The following is a 17,597-nucleotide window of genomic DNA, read 5'->3' as shown; positions in this document are numbered from 1 at the left end:
CCTTACCACTAATTACTAAAAAGCATAGAAAAAAAAGAGAAAAGAAAAATAGACTCAAACCCTTAAGAAGGTTGTCATGCCATCCATCATTGGGAAGAGCCATCCGGTTCACACAAATTTTACCTTTGGAAAGAACCGTGGCATTAAAAAAACCAAAGGCTTATTGCAAAAACTCAAAACAAGAAGCTACAAACATAAAATAAGAAGCTAAGAAAAGGAAAAATGAGGAAAGTAAAATGAATATGTACAAGAGGGGAGTTAATTTAATATACAATATGGAAGATGAATATATACAATGGAACATAACTTTTATATACTGACCTAAGGTAAAAAGTGCGAAAAATGCTGAAATTATATACATACCAAAGATAAAAAAAGAAAGAAAGAAATCATTCATAAACAGTCATTCAAATCCAAGTAGGGCCTACCACCTCAAATGAAAGTTGGCATTGTCCTCAATGCCAACTAAGCAAAATAAGCACCAAAAATAGAGGAAATAGGATACAAAAACTCCCTATGGACCGTCCGACAGCATGGGATCCTGAGTGGCCCCTGGGTCCTTTGTATGCTCGGGAACCTGAGACTGGCTCCCTGTGACCTGTGGCTCTGCTGCTGGGACCTGGACCTGGACAAGCTCCTAGGCTGCATCCTGTGGCTGACTGGAGGAAGTCACCGGTGGGTCCGCTGACTGGATAACTGCATCATCGGATTAGGGGATCACCCTCTTCCTCTTAGGAGGCCTCTCAGACTGCTCTGGCTGGGGATGGGCTGGTGGCACAGATCATGTAGTAGCAAATCCGAAGGCAGGTGATCTGCCTTTAATCTCTCCACTTTGACCCGTAACTCCTTCACGGACTCTTTGGAAGCCCGAGTCTTACTCATCTTCTTAGCCTCCCTAGAAAGCTCCTTGAGAGCCTTTTTGTGTGAATCAACAGTGTCCATGAGCAATTTCTGGTTCTCAAGGATCTTCTTCTAGTTGTCCAGAAGATCCTTGAGAGTGTCTTCAATGGACTATGGGACCTGTGGAGGAGGAGGTGCTGACTGAGCTGTCATAGTAGTAGATAATACAGACAACCTAGAAGTATTTGTCTGCATCCAGTTGTTGATGCTGGTGAGGGCCTAGCTCAAACTGTGAGCAGTCAATGGATAGGTAGTGGTGGAGGGTATCTCTGGATCTGCTAAAGTGGATGGGCCTGGGGCCATGTCTACTGAAGTGGATGGAGGCTGTGGAGTAGTCACTACCACTACTATCTCTTCAGACTGGCTAGTTGAAGTAGTGAATTTCCCCTTGAAGTGCTTGCTCTTAGAGTTGTCATCACCCTGTAGGCTATACCACGAGAAAGGTTCCTTTACCTTCACTTTCATGTCAAATTTGCGCTTCTCCACATTTTGGTCCTTCAGGTACATGGTTAGGAAGTTTGGGAATGGGTAAGACCTGTCACCTTTATTCACTACCCGTGTAATGACCCGGGACATCACATTCCCGACATTTATCGGGTACCCCACCATTTATCGGGTACCCTGCCATAATGGATGCTACTAAGATCGCCCGGTAAATTGGGAGTGAGTTGTCATGGGTGGTAGGATCTAGCCTGCTACACACAAATGTCTCCCACCCCTTCGCCTCGAAGTTCAATGTCCTTCTCAATATCTTCACCCCCGCAGTCAACCACTCGGGGGTGGTACTTGGGATTGCCAAGTACTCCGCAACCACTGACGAGCTTCTTCACCTAACTTCATTTTATCCAAGTATAGGGACTCATCCTCCTCCATGAAGCCCAAATAGTCATTGATGGTTTTGCCATCAAACTTCATTTCAGATTCTGCACTTTGGTAAATTTGGTACCCTTTCTGATGTGGGCCACGTTGGTGTAGAATTCTTTCACCAAGTGCTCATTGGTGTCATCCACCTGCCCTATGAAGTAGTCCCATCCAGCTCTTTCTCTGAATTGCCTCAGCACATTGGGATTGTGAGGCAAAAGATCCTAGGTGATAATTTTTCTCTCATGTATTAACCTCTTTTCTGTCCACCACTCTCTGAATTTGTGGTAGGCAATCTCACTGACGAACCGGTCCTCCCATGCCTCCAGGCTCCTAGTCCGCTCTACCCCACCAACTTGGGGCTCACCCCCTTCTGCTTCATCCCCTTCTTCTACTACTGCATCCTCTCCGGATAATGAAGCTGTAGGAGTGGTGGAGTACTCATTTCTACTACCAGCAGCTGAGCCCTCAGACGACTCAGAAGATACGCGCACTAAAGCTTGGGCAGTGGGGGAAGGTGGGGGTGTATCTCTCAACAAGTTTCTCTCCAGCCAGTCAGGAATGTACTTTGGCACGGAGTCTGATGATATATCCTGGGAGGGCTCATACTTACTCCCTGGCTGGTCAATGGCCCTATCTGCAGCTTTAATGATTTTCCTTGTGTTCTTAATGTTTTGTCTGACTTGTGGGGTCAACTTTATCATCTTTTGTTTCCCACCCCGGGAGGACTCTCCTCTTCAAGTTTGTTTACCACCTTTTCCTCTTGATCTCACCATTGTCTACAAACAACATTCATTCAGACTTTGTTAGTATCCAGCAAAACAATGAAGTTCACAGTTGCAGAAAAAATATTGCAGACAGTATGAAAATTGCAGAGTGCGGGACCGCACAAAATGCAGTGCGGCTGCAAAGGGGCCATTGCGTACCACACAAAATCTATTGCGGTCCGCACAGAGGTTGGGTTCAGACTACCCTTTCTCTGAAATTGCGGTCCACATTGGGGCACCGCGGACCGCACAAAATGCAATGCGGACACGGTCCTCAAATGTCAACTTTCAGGACTTTCACCATTGCAGTCCGCACAAAATACCATTGCGAACTGCATAGGGGCACCGCGGACCAATCTAGGGTTCATGATTTGTTCAATTTTAGTCCAATTTTACACCTATTGATGAGTCCCTAAGTGTTGGTTCAGTGTTTTAACTACCTAAACCTACTTTAAACAAAAATTAACTAACCTAAGCTATAATATTGAAAGTAAAATGGGTAGGAAAGGAAGAAGAAACAAGGGAAACAAAAATTTGCTGAAAATAATAAAATTAAACAATTAAAAAGGGATTAAAGTACCAGAAGTAAGATGCTGAGATGATGAATAAGCCTTTGTGGTTGATTACGTGCAATAGAGAGATGAGCGGTGATCTTTTTAGGCTCTGAGAGTAAAGGGATCGAAAAGTTCAAAAAGAGGGCCTCAGGTCCTATTTATAGAAAAAGGTCCTGGGGCCCAGCTTACCTACCTACCACGGACCGCACAAAATGGTACCGCGGTCCGCGGTGCTCGAAACCACAATCACTGACAAATTGACCACTGCAGACCGCACAAAATGTGATGTGGCCGCAGTTAACCACTGCGGACCGCACAAAATGCAATGCGGTCGTGGTGGTAAACTTCAGAGAACCCCCACTTTTGTCAAAGCATCAGTGCGGTCCGCATTGATTTCATGCCCCCGCACAAGGGTCTTTACGGCCGCACAAAATGAGTGCGGTCCGCATTAACAACTTTAGAGAGTGGTCATTTTCCAACTTTTTCCTGCACTACTTCAACACAATCCTACAACATCTCACAACCAGTCAGTCCAAAAATAAATCCTACACTACGATGAAAATCAAAGAAAAACAAGAAAAAAAACACATGGGCTGCCTCCCAAGAAGCGCCTGATTTAACGTCGCGGCACGACACAGGTTACCATCAAATCATTTGAGATGAAGAAGTGCAACCACGTGGCTATCATCAATTTTTCCCAAGTAGTTCTTGACCTTGTGCCCATTCACTCTGAAAACTTCCCCATTTTTGTTCTTCAAATCAAGTTCACCAAACGGGGTCACAAACACCACTTCAAAAGGTCCACTCCATTTTGACTTAAGCTTTTCTGGAAACAGACGTAACCTAGAGTTGAATAAGAGAACCAAATCACCCACTTTGAACTCCTTGCCACGAGTATATTTATCATGAATGTACTTCATCTTGTCCTTGTACAAGGATGAATTGAAGTAGGCATGGAATTGGAATTCATCAAGTTCATTAAGCTGCTCCACATGAAGATTTGCTGCCACATCCCATTCAAGATTTAATTTCCTCAAAGCCCACATGGCCTTGTGCTCTAACTCAACCGGTAGATGGCAAGCTTTCCCAAACACCAACCGATACGGAGACATACCAAGAAGAGTCTTGTAAGCAGTCCTATAAGCCCATAGAGCATCATTCAACTTCTTTGACCAATCGGTCCTATTTGCATTGACCGTCTTTGACAATATACTCTTGATTTCCCTATTTGAGACTTCAACTTGGCAACTTGCTTGAGGATGATAGGGAGCAGAAACTTTGTGGTTGACACCATACTTTGGAAGCAAAGTGTCAAAAGCTCTATTGCAAAAATGAGACCCCCATCACTTATGATTGCACGAGGAGTGCCAATCCTTGTAAAAATGCTCTTCTTGAGAAATGCAACAACACTCCAGGCCTCATTGTTGGGTAAAGGCACGACTTCAACCCACTTTGAAACATAGTCCACCACCACAAGAATGTATGTGTTCCTACATGAGCTAACAAACGCGTCCATAATATTAATGCCCTATACATCAAAAATATCAACCTCAAGAATGGTATTGAGAGGCATCTCATCTTTCTTCAAAATTCCGCCCACTCTTTGACATTCGTCACACCTCTTCACAAATTCACTTGCATCTTTGTACAAAGTTGGCCAATAAAACCCACAACTAAGAACTTTGGAAGCCGTCCTCTCCCCACCATGATGGCCACCATAGGGAGAGGAATGACAAGCCTCCAAGATACTCAATTGCTCTTCCTCCGGAACACACCTTCGGATCACACCATCCGTGCAAATCTTGAACAAGTACGGCTCATCCCAATAGAAATCCAAACTATCCCATTTGAGCTTCTTCCTTTGGTTAGAAGAGAGCTCACACAGGATTATACCAGTCATAAGGAAATTAGCAACGTCCGCAAACCATGGCATACCATTCACCGACACCAAAAGGAGTTGTTCATCGGGAAATGAGTCATTGATCTCTAGGCCATCATGAGGCCTCCCCTCCTTCTCCAAGTGGGACAAGTGGTCCGCCACTTGGTTTCACTACCCTTCCAGTCCACAATCTCCAAATCAAAATCTTGAAGTAACAATACCCGTCGCATCAGTCTAGCTTTGGAATCCTTCTTTGTCATCAAGTACCGGAGTGCGACATGATCGGTATGGACTATGACCTTGGCAACCATAAGATACGGCCAAAATTTCTGCATTGCGAACACAATAGCCAAAAGTTCTTTCTCGGTCGCCGTGTAGTTCACTTGAGAGTCATTCATTGTCTTGCTCGCATAGTACACCAGATGAAACATTTTGTTCACTCTTTGACCCAAAGCCGCCCCAACCGCAACATCGCTCGCATCACACATGAGCTCAAAGGGCAAGCTCCAATTATATCCGGTAATGATAGGAGTGGTGGTCAACTTATGCTTGAGAAGTTCAAAGGCTTGCATACATCTCTCATCGAACACAAACTTGGCATCCTTTTCCAATAGCTTGCACAAGGGGTTCACTACCTTCGAAAAGTCTTTGATAAATCTCTGGTAGAACCCCGCATGCCCAAGAAAACTTCTAACTCCCTTGACAGAGGTAGGGGGAAGGAGCCTTGAAATCCCATCAATTTTTGCTTTATCTACCTCAATACCGTGCTTTAAAATTTTATGCCCAAGAACTATGCCCTCTTCCACCATGAAGTGACATTTCTCCCAATTAAGAACAAGATTGGTTTCTTTACAACGGGCCAAAACTCTATCAAGATTTTTCAAACACTTATCAATGAATCACCCACAACACTGAAGTCGTCCATGAACAACTCCAAAATGTCTTCCACCATATCGATGAAAATGGGCATCATACACTGCTGAAATGTAGCCGGTGCATTACACAACCCAAAAGGCATCCGAGAAAAGGCAAAGGTGCCATATGGACAAGTGAATGTGGTCTTCTTCTGATCTTCTAGAGCAATCAAGATTTAGTTGTACCCAGAATACCCATCCAAGAAATAGTAGAAGGCACGCCCAGTAAGTCGGTCTAACATCTGGTCAAGAAAAGGCAATAGAAAGTGATCCTTGTGGGTTACTTTATTCAACTTGCAGTAGTCTATGCATACCCTCCAACCGATGACGGTTCTGGTAGGAATCAATTCATTTTGTGAATTTGCAACCACGATCATGCTACTCTTCTTCGGTACACATTGCACCGGTGAAGTCCAAGAGCTATCAGAGATGGGGTACACAACCCCGACATCCAACCACTTGATCACCTACTTTTTTCACAACTTCTTGCATTGCCTCGTTCAACCTCCTTTGGTGTTCCAAGGAGGGATTTGCATCATCTTCTAGAATAATCTTGTGCATGCAGAATGCAGGGCTTATCCCCCGGATATCAGTTAGAGTCCATCCTATTGCCTTTTTCCATTTTTGAAGCACTGCCATTGTGGCATCAACCTGCATGTTAGTAAGACAAGAGGAAAGAATAACTGGCAAAGTAGAACAAGGTCCTAAGAACTCATACCTGAGGTATGGAGGCAACGACTTCAACTCCAACACCGGAGGCTCCTCAATTGAAGGTTTTGTTGGTGGAGTTTTCCGATTCTCAAGGTCCAAAGATAATTTTCTAGGCTCATAAGAGTAAGAGCCCATCCCATGTAAAGCGTTCACACACTCCACTCGGCCCTAGTCATCATTGACATCAAGATTCAACAATACAGCCTCCAGAGGGTCCTCCACATTGATCATTGCACTGGTATCATCAACTATCGTGACAAGGTCCACAAAAGAGCACACCTCAGAACTGTTGGGCTGCTTCATTGACTTGCACACATGAAAGACCACTTTTTCATCACCCACCCAGAAGGTGAGTTCCCCTGCTTCCACATCAACTAAGGTCTTCCCAGTAGCAAGGAAAGGTCTCCCCAATATGATTGGAACTTCATAATCCCCCTCACAATCCAAGATCACAAAATCAGCTGGCAAGATAAATTTGTCCACCCGGACAAGCACATTATCAATAATACCCAATGGTCTCTTCATCATTCTATCTTCCATTTACAATCTCATGGAAGCCGGCCTTGGTTGCCCAATACCCAAAGTCTTGAAAACTGAGTAGGGCATCAAGTTGATACTTGCCCCCAAATCACATAGAGCCTTAGCAAAGTCCGCATTCCCAATGGTGCAAGGAATGGTGAAAGCACTGGAATCTTCAAGCTTCGGGGCCATTGAATGCACTATTGCACTAACTTGGTGGGTTATCTTTTTAGTTTCACAATCCATGGATCGTTTCTTTGTCACCAAGTCCTTCATGAATTTAGCATAGCCCAGTATTTGTTCAAGAGCCTCCACCAATGGCACATTAATGGATAAACTCTTCATCATATCTATGAAATTTTTAAACTGATTCTCATTTTTCTGCTTCGCAAGCCTTTGAGGATAAGGTGGAGGTGGTCTTGGCAAAGGAGCCTTGACTTTAGGCACACATGGCTCTGGCATGTCTATTACATGTTCCATAGACGGGTTCACATCATTTTGCGTTTCCACCTCGGCATCTTGAATATCAATCCTCACTGCTTCATTCACATTCTCATCAATCACATTTTCAACCACCAAAAGAACTTCATCTTCTTGCAACTCAACTTCATCACTCAAAATTTTCTTTTGTTTGGAGGCATTCACATCACCACCTTGTCCACTCCTTGTAGTTACCGCCATAACATGATTGTTCCCACCCTTAGAGTTTACTACCGTATCACTTGGTAGAGCACTCTTAGGGCGTGTATTCAAGGACTGTAAGATTTGGCCTAACTGAACCTCCAAATTTCTAATTGAAGTATTGTGGGAAGATAATTGAGCATCGGAATCCGTACTCTTCTTCATCATCTGTTCAAACATCATTTCAATTCTCCCCATATTTGGGTTAGAAGAACTAGGACCTTGGGATGGAAATGGGGGCGGATTGTTCGATTGTTGGTACATTGGAGGACTTTGAAAGCCTTGCCCCCGGTTTCCTTGGTTGCCATTATTCCACCCACCTTGATTGTTGTTACCACCCCAATTGTTGTTGTTCCATTCCAATTACCCTGATTGTTCTGATTATTCTTCTGATTGCCCAAGCTGGAGTTTTGGTTGTTGTTCCCCCAATTACTATTGCCTTGTTGTTGATTGCCCCAATTGTCTTGGGGTCTTCATTGTTGTTGGTTGGAAGAATTGCCCCTTTGGCCTTGATAATTGTTCACGTATTGTACCTCTTCATTTTGGCCATCATAACTATCATATTGGAATCTACCACAATCATTGTCAAATTGCTAGAAATTCCCTTGGTTCTGTTGACCTCGTTGTCTTCTTTTGTTGACTAGCATGTTGACACCCTCTATAGCATTTACTTGGCGAGGATTTTGAACTTGTTGCAACTGTAACTTTGCTAGTTGGTTCATTGTAGTTGTCAACTCAGCTATAGCTTGCCCATGATCATGTAACTCCTTGTGCAAATGAGTGACCGTGGGGTCACCCTGGGGGTACATTGGCTCTACTTTGCCAAGCAGAAGAAGTGGCAGTTATCTCGTCAAGAATGTCACAAGCCTCATCATAAGATAGCTTCCTGAACCCCAGCAAGTTGGTTCACTATGCATTGGTTTGTTGTGTTAATGCCCTAGTAGAAAGTCTGTCAGATTATCACCTTAGTCATATCATTGTTGGGGCATTCCTTTACCATTGTTAGATAGCGCTCTCAAATCCCATGCAAAGGTTCAGTGGGCTCCTACTTGAAAGCTAAGATCTCATCTCTCAATGCTGCCATATGCCCTAGTGAGAAAATTTTTGCAATAAACTTGTCTGCCAACTAATCCCAAGCAGTGATGGAATGGTTAGGCTGCTCAAGCCAATCCACTGCCTTCCCTCTAAGTGAGAATGGGAAGAGTCTCAACCGAAGTGCATCCTCAGACACATTAGTTTGCTTGCTTCCCCAACGGGTATCCATGAATCCCTTAAGATGTTTGTAAGCATTTTGATTGGCAGCGCCCGTGAAATACCTACGCTGCTCTAGCAATGTCAGCATCACATTGGTAATTTGAAAATTGCCCGCCCGAATCCGGGGCGGGACAATTGCACTTGCATAGCCTTGGTTTAGAAGCACTCGAGGAGCCACTCTTGGAGGTGGCGGGGGAGGGTCTGGAATATTATCATTGGCCTGGCGGCCTCTCCTTTGTCCTTGAGGCACAATAGGGACCTTATCTTCAACATTGTCATCTACTTCCTCCCCCTACGGAAGATCTCCAAGAGGTGCTTTGTTTAAGTTTGCTGCCATTTTGTACCTGAAGTTGTGACACACACTAATTAGTAATAGAGAAGGAAAGAAGAATAATACACAAAACAATTTAGATAGATAGCCAAAACCGTTAGCTCCCCGACAACGGTGCCAAAAAGTGATCGAGGCCAACCCCGTACTACTATTGAGTAACAAGAGAGGTCGAAGTAGTTTTACCCGAGAAGGTCGGGATCGATTTCCACATGAAGCTAGATATTGGAGTTGAGTTTCTATCTAAAGTGGAGTTGTGTATTTGTCCCTAATTACACTTCTGAATGTTTTTGGTTTTGATATTAATTTTAATTTTATAATACTACAATGCTAAATTAGGCTAAGTAAAGCTAAGATTAAACTATTGAGAGTTGATAAAATAGATAAAAGGCACTAGGGTAGTGACTCTCTCCTAGGTGGTCAATTGACGGATTCTTGAGTCTAAAACTAGATTGTCATATTTGGGGAGTATGATATAACCATTGCACGATTCTACTCACTCTATACCTCTCGGTAGTTCGAGTGATTTTGCCCGAATTGACTTTCTCAAGACCAATTGGGTATGCAAATTTGTGCAAGCAATCAAGGTTCAAGTCAGGTATTACTATCTCTAGGTTTAACCCTTTAATTGGGGCTATCAATCTCTTGAATACGCCCCAATTCCTTGTTGGTCTAATTTCATGGACTTATGTTCTCTTTCTCAAGAAGAGCCAAAGTCTAATAGGCATAAACTAGTGTTTGCAACCACTAATTCAATATTAAAACCCTAAATTAGTCCAAATATCAAACACCCATTGACAATCAGACATCAAAACACAAGACCCATCAATTACCCACACTAGGGTTGAGCCACAACCCTAGCTAGTGGTCTAGCTACTCATAATTGGAGAAGAAAACAAAAAAAATAGATGAAGATAAGCCCATAATAATTAATTACTAAATAAAACTTGAAGATTCAATATTAAAACTAAGCTAAAATTACTCAAAATGGTAAAAGAAATGAGTTCACGAGCGCAGCTCTACGTCAAAAACTATCTGATGAGCTAAAAATGGGAAAAGAAACTATTTATACTTGGATAAAAATTCTGGACCAAAATACCCCTGTGAGGCTAGTGAGGACTGCACAAAATCGAGTGCGGCCACACTAAGGATCTTGGCTTGATTAATTTGCTCTCTGATTTTTGGCTTTGCGGACCGCACAAAGTCTAGTGCGGCCGTGGTGGCTTCTATTGCGGTCCGCACAAAATAGACCACAGACCGTATTGGGATTCATCCTCCAATCTAGCAGCTCTCTGATCTCGGGCAATGCGGTCTGCATGAAATCAAGTGCGGCTGTATTGAACCCAATACAGATCGCATAAAACCCTTTGCGGGCCGCATTGCCTGGTAGCCTGAAAAACATACTCTCTGAACTTCATCTTTGCGGACCACACAGAATGGTGTTGCACTGGCCCTGTTTGTTTGAGCTTGGTCTTGTCTTGGTACTTGTGCAAGTTTCACTCCATTTTGAGCTGGGTTTTGACACCTTGTCACCTTGTTGATTAAACCTGCAATCAAGCACAACTTATGAGCCTTTGGGACTATGTTGTACACTTTTCTAATCAAAACTTAAGCAAGAAGGAGTGCAAAATGCATCATAATCCCTGGTTATCAGGGTCCACAGGGACCTGGTTCTCTACCTATCTGAGTAGGCTGAACCATCAATCAGATCACCAAGAATCTCCCCAAGTTTCTCCTTATCAAGAACAAGCTCAATCCCTTGCACACATAGCATTAGAGTATCATATACAACATAGAAGTTTTTTACTTCTTCTTCATGAACATTGGGACTTAGAGGAACAAAGAGGTGATTCTATTTTTGGAACTGAACAATGTCAAGAAGTTCCTCCATTTTTCAGTAATATCAGAGTCAACACTCTAACAACATTTTTTGAGACTTCATAGTCTTCTACCTCTCCAAACCCAATAAATCAACCTTTTGTTTCTTTAAGGAACCAGGTTCCTCACTCACACTGCCATTTCTTTCCCTGTGCGGCCTTGCTCCCTTTTCTTCTTCTTCTCAATCTGTTCACCCTTATCATCTGCTGCATCTTTCTCAGCCAACTTTCTTTTCTTCATTTTTTTGAATTATTTATCAGAAGTGAAGATTTTTTCCAATTCATACTCTCTCCCACAATCACCACATCAGCAGGTCATACCACTTCTTCATCAATCAACCTGCTTTTCATCAATCCTTTGTATCTAATTGGAGGTTCATTTAAGGACAAAACCTAAGAGAAGAAGATCATCATCAGAATTAACATCCTAAGAAGGATTTGAGGGACCAGGTCCATCATTTAGTTCCCCCTTTTCCAGCACATTCACCGATTCCTCCACCCTTCAAGGCTTCTACAAACCCAACAACAATTTCAGCCTCACTCTCAAGAATATTAGATCTACCCCGTTTTTTTTCAGTTAAAGTCCCATCAAAATCTACCAAAGACTTCTTGGGTTTTGATTCAAATGGAGTTAGGATTTGGGAAGGTGACATAGTTAGGTTCATTTCTTGCATATTTGGAGAGAAGGATTCTTTTTGAGATAAGGTTGATTTAGTTTTGAAGAAAAGAATCAATTTTGGTTGGGTGTGAGAGAAGGAAATGGTTTTTCGGGGCAATAGGTCAGTTCAAAAAAGGTTTAATATTTTGGACTTCAAAAATTTGGAGAGAGATGGGAATAAATTAATGATGTTACACTTCAGTAGTTTAAAAAGGCATATAAGTATTGAAGAGACTATTAACTTTTAATGGTTTTTGAAAATTTGAGAAAAAACTCCTAGAAGCGCAATGTCGCTCTTGCTTGTTTTGTCCTTAAACTGCCATGTATGTATACTAGTAACAATATAGATTTGAGTTAGATGTCGCTAAAAATACTTTTTAGCATTGTACCTTTCCTTCTTAACCTAGCCAATCATCGAGGGACTGGGTCCTTAGTTAAGCTTGATCAACCCCAACTTTAGACGATTTCTTTAAATGTGTTCATTGCTCAGCGCCTTGGTGAAGATGTCTGCTACCTGGTTCTCCGTCTTCTAGAACTTCATACAAATTAGAACATTTTCAACACTATCCCTTAAAAAGTGATGCCGCACATCAATGTGCTTTGTCCTCTTTTGTTGTACCGGGTTCAAGCTATAAATACACTGAAGTCTTCAAGATGTTGCTTGATCTGTAGTAGTTGATCACAACAAGAAGTAGCAACCATGTATTTAGCTTCAATAGTAGAAAGAGCCACACAGTTTGTTTCTTTGTACCCCATGAGATCAAGCATAACCCCAGAAAATGTGCCGTTCCAGATGTGCTCTTTCTATCCACCAGATATTCAACATAATCAACATCAGCATATCCAACTAAGTCAAAAGTATCTCCTAAAAAGTAGATGAGGACCAGGTCCCGCGTTTCCTTAGGATACCTCAAAATTCCCTTGGCAGCCTTCAAGTGAGAGTCTTTTAGACCAGGTTCCAATCACTATTCTATCTGAAGGCCTAGGGACCAGGTGGCACACTTGGTTCCTCTCAACTGATGGAGTTCTTCTTGCATAGCAGCTATTCAAGAACACTGAGAGGGTAAACATGTTCCTTGCCTCAGAACTAGGTTGAATACCAGAGTCCAAGGGTGTGATTATATTTTGAAGGGATGTGAACTCTTTTGGAGATTAAATAGCCGAGATTAAGTCTCGCGGAAATTCAACAATTATGGGAGCTAATATCGTTGAGGAGACTGCTCTAAAAAGTAAGAAGAACATGAGTTCTTCTGGACAGACTAAAGAGCACAACAAAAAGAAATTCAAGGGCAATTGCTACAATTGTGGAAAAACTGGTCATAAAGCCCCTGATTGTCGTCTACCGAAAAAGGATAAGAAAAAGGGGCAAGCCAATATAGTAGAGAAGAATGATGACATTGATGATCTATTTGCAAAGCTTTTGGAATGCAACCTACTTGGAAATCCTAAGGAGTGGTGGATTGGCGCTGGAGCCAATCGACATGTTTGTGCTGTCATAGAAGCATTTTGCAACTTACTCTACCGCTGATTTCGAAAAAGTGCTTTCCATGGGAAATACTGCAACGACCAATATTGAAGGTTATGAGAAGATATTCCTGAAGATGACTTGCGGCAAGGTGTTAACGCTCAACAACGTTCTTCATGTTCTTACTATTAGGAAGAATTTAGTTTCTATTTCTTTACTTGTTAAGAATGAATTCAAATGTGTATTTGTATCTGGCAAAATTGTTGTAAGCAAGAATGAAATGTATTTTGGAAAGAGCTACCTCACAGAGGGCCTTTTCAAACTCAATGTAATGGTTGTTGACAGTATGAATAAAATTTCAGCTTCTTCTTATTTATTGGTCCTTGATAGGAAGCTGTGGAGGTCGAGTATTAGGATTGTAGGTTAGGAGGTAGTTGAGTCTTTCTTTATTTCGTACCTTTGTGAGGCTAGTCTGGTAGAGTTTTTGTCGAAGTCAGTTAGTGGCAATATTGCGTCTTACTACTCTTTCATTTTCCATAGTGCCGGGTCTATGTATTATCTATTGCTTTTTCTTTGCATCTACTTTCTCATTTTCATGATGTTATTTTCTTATGATATCTATTAGTGGTACTGATATTATCTCTTTTCGTCTTTTTGAGCCGAGGTTCTTTTGGAAACAACCTCTCTACTTCCTCAGGGTAGGGGTAAGGTTTGCGTACACACTACCCTCCCCAGACCCCACTAGTGAGATTTTACTGGGTCATTGTTGTTGTTCTTTTTCTTATTTATTGGAGTCAAATTATTTATAGCATATTCGTTTAGGACATGTCAATTACAAAACCTTGTGGAAGTTAATTAATTTAGAAGTATTGCCTAAATTCGAGTATAATAAATTAAAATATCAAATATGTGTTGAATCTAAGTTTGTAAAACATCTTTATAAGTCTGTTGAAAGGAATTCAAATCCTTTAGACTTAATTCATATTGACATTTGTGATATGAAGTCGACACCATCTCGAGGTGGGAAAATTATTTTATAATTTTTATTGATGATTGCACTTGATATTGTTATGTTTATTTGCTTAATAATAAGGATGAAGCAATTGAAGCATTTAAACAATACAAGAACGAAGTGGAGAATCAATTGAATAAAAAGATCAAAATGATTAGACGTGATAGGAGTGGAGAATATGAATCTCCGTTTGCAGAAATACATTCGAAATATGGAGTTATCCATTAAACTACTGCACCTTACACACCTCAATCCAATGGAATTGCAGAAAGGAAAAACTGGACGTTAAAGGGAATGATGAATTCCTTATTAACAAGTTCCGGATTACCGCAAAGTTTGTAGGGGGAAGCTATCCTTATAGCTAACCGAATACTCAACAGAGTACCCCATAGCAAAAGGCAATCTATTCCATATGAAAAACAGAAAGTAAGAAAATCTAACTTGAAATATTTCAAAGTGTGGGGTTTTTTAGCAAAGGTACAAGTACCTTTACTCAAAAGGGTAAAAAGCGGACCAAAAACTATGGATTGCGTTTTCATTGGATATGCTACAAACAGTAAAGCATGTCGATTTTTGGTTCATTAATCTGATAATCCCGTAAATCATGTTAATACGGTAATTGAATCAGATATTGAATTCTTTGAAAGCATCTATCCGTGTAAAACTGAATCTGAGTCGTTAAGTGAAAACCTAAACGACCACGGGAAGAACCAAAGGAAAATACTCCATGTGAAAAAGATCCAAGGCATATGAAACGTAAAAAACCTCTACTTCCTTTGGACCAGATTTTGTGACATTCTTGCTTGTAAATGAGCCTAAAACTTTTAAAGTAGCTATGCCATCTTCAAATTCAGCATTTTGGAAAGATGCAGTCAATAGTGAGATTCAATCAATTTTGGATAACCATACATGGGAATTGGTTGATCTTTCTCCGGGAAATAAGCCTTTAGGTTTGAAATGGATCTTTAAATGGAAAATAAAAGTTGATGGCACTATTGACAAATATATGGCAAGACTTATCGTCAAAGGTTATAGACAAAAGAAAGGCCTTAATTACTTTGACACTTACTCACCAGCAATGAGGATAATATCTATTAGGATGTTAGTGGCACTGGCGGCCGTGTATGGTCTTGAAATCCATCAAATGGATGTTAAAATAGTTTTCTTAAATGGAGAATTGGAGGAAGCGATGTACATGGAACAACCTGAGGGTTTTGTGGTTCTGAGTAAAGAAAAGAAAGTGTGCAAACTAGTTAAGTCGTTTTATGGACTTAAACAAGCACCCAAACAATGACATGCCAAATTTGATCAAACAATATTTGCAAGTGGGTTTAAAATCAACGAGCGTGACAAATGTGTTTACATTAAAAAACACTCTAGATCATGAAGTCATTGTTTGTTTATATATTGATGACTTGTTCATAATAAGCAAAAATATGGCAGATATAAATGCTACTAAGCGTATGTTGGCTAACAAATTCAACATGAAATACTTAGAAGCTGTTGATGTGATCTTAGGAATCACAATTCACAAGACTCCATAAGGTATAGCATTATCACAGTCTCACTACTTGAAAAGTACTTGATAAGTTCAAGTATTTGGATTTCAAGATTGCCAAGACTCTAATTGACGTGAGTTATGCACTTCAAAAGAATGAAGGTGAAAGTGACTCACAACTGGACTATGCAAGAGTATTGGGAAGTTTGATGTATATCATGAATTATATGCGACCAGATATAGCATATGCTATTAGCAAACTGAGTTGGTTTACAATTAATCCCCATCAAATACATTGGATGGCAATGAAATGAGTTTTGGGATATCTGACACATACCCAAAATTGTGCTTTGAATTATAACAAATATCTCTTCGTGATCGAGGGATATAGTGATACAAATTGGATCACCGGATCATCTGAAGTTAAATCCACGAGTGGATATGTTTCCACAATTGGGGGTGGAGTAGTGTCTTGGAAATCATCCAAACAAACATGCATTGCTTGTTCTACAATGAAATCTGAATTTATAGCTTTAGATAAGGCCGATGAAGAAGCTAAATGGCTCCGGAATTTCTTGGAAGATATTCCATTTTGGCCCTAACCTTTGGCACCTATTTGTATACATTGTTATAGTGAAGCGGAAATAGGCAGGGCATGGAGCATTATGTATAGCGGAAAATATCATCATATACGACGAAAACACAATATTGCTAGACAATTACTCTCTAGTGATGTTATCACGATTGACTATGTAAAGTAAGAGATAACGTGTCAGATCCACTTACAAAAGGCCTATCTAGACAGGCAATTGAAAGATCATCAAAGGGAATGGGGTTAAGGCCTAGGATAAGTCATCATGGTGGTAACTCTACCTAGCAGACTGATGATCCCAAGAGCTAGGTTCAAAGATCAAACAAAGTTATGAATGACGGTTCAACATTGTCAAATAACTCAACCCATTCTTGTGATGAAGACAATGTTCAGAAATTAAGGTAAAGCATTAAGGCGTTTTCATGAGTCAATAAAGCTTAAAGCTTTTTAATGATTTGCTAAGTCTGGCAGGATATGACCAGATACTATGTCTATAGTATTACACGTTTAGAAATCACCTATGTGAGTATGAAGAGTAAGCCGCTTCAAGGGGAATGAAAGTAAAGGTCTATTCTCTAAGCACTCATGAAACCAGACGATGTTCATGGTTGAAACGAACACAAATGTGAGAACCATATATGGTTAAGTGTTGATTGTGTGACTTATGTTATCTAGGTATACAACTAAACTCGACGGTTTAAAAATATCAAATCTACCGATTGACCGATTATATTCGATATAAGTTCACTACAAAAAGTTCAGAGGGAAACCTACTTATACAGATGCGATTAATTCTTGCATATAAATCATACACGTGTCCGTGCATTCCTTTGTTTTATAGTCTTTCCCCCTTTATGTGGGGGATTGTTGAGTTTTTTTTAGCTTGGTTTAGCTTAAAAGAGGGTGATGAAAAATGGAAGGAAAATAAAATATTTGAGTTTCCCTCCTTGACAAAGGGACATTGTCCCATTTTGGAGGAAGAAAAGGATTTTGATGTGTGTGTGTGTGTGTATATATATTCTCTTCTTCTAGCTCTTAAAGATTTAAGAAGAAAGCAAGCCTCGCGCCGTCGTCGTCGCTTGCTCGCTCGGCTCGACTTCGGCTTCGGATTTGGATTTGGATTTGAA

General features: G+C 41.0%; 1 pseudogene; it reads left to right on the top strand.

Annotated features, from left to right (window-relative positions):
• LOC142162659 (uncharacterized) overlaps positions 1–14,745 on the top strand; it is a 33,411-nt pseudogene extending 18,666 nt beyond the window's left edge.
• The last annotated feature ends 2,852 nt before the right edge of the window (positions 14,746–17,597 follow it).

Source organism: Nicotiana tabacum, chromosome 1, assembly GCF_000715075.1.
Source record: "Nicotiana tabacum cultivar K326 chromosome 1, ASM71507v2, whole genome shotgun sequence".
Classification (NCBI taxonomy): domain Eukaryota; kingdom Viridiplantae; phylum Streptophyta; class Magnoliopsida; order Solanales; family Solanaceae; genus Nicotiana; species Nicotiana tabacum.
Note: the sequence above shows the minus strand (reverse complement) of the source record. Positions and strands in the feature narration are given on the sequence as shown.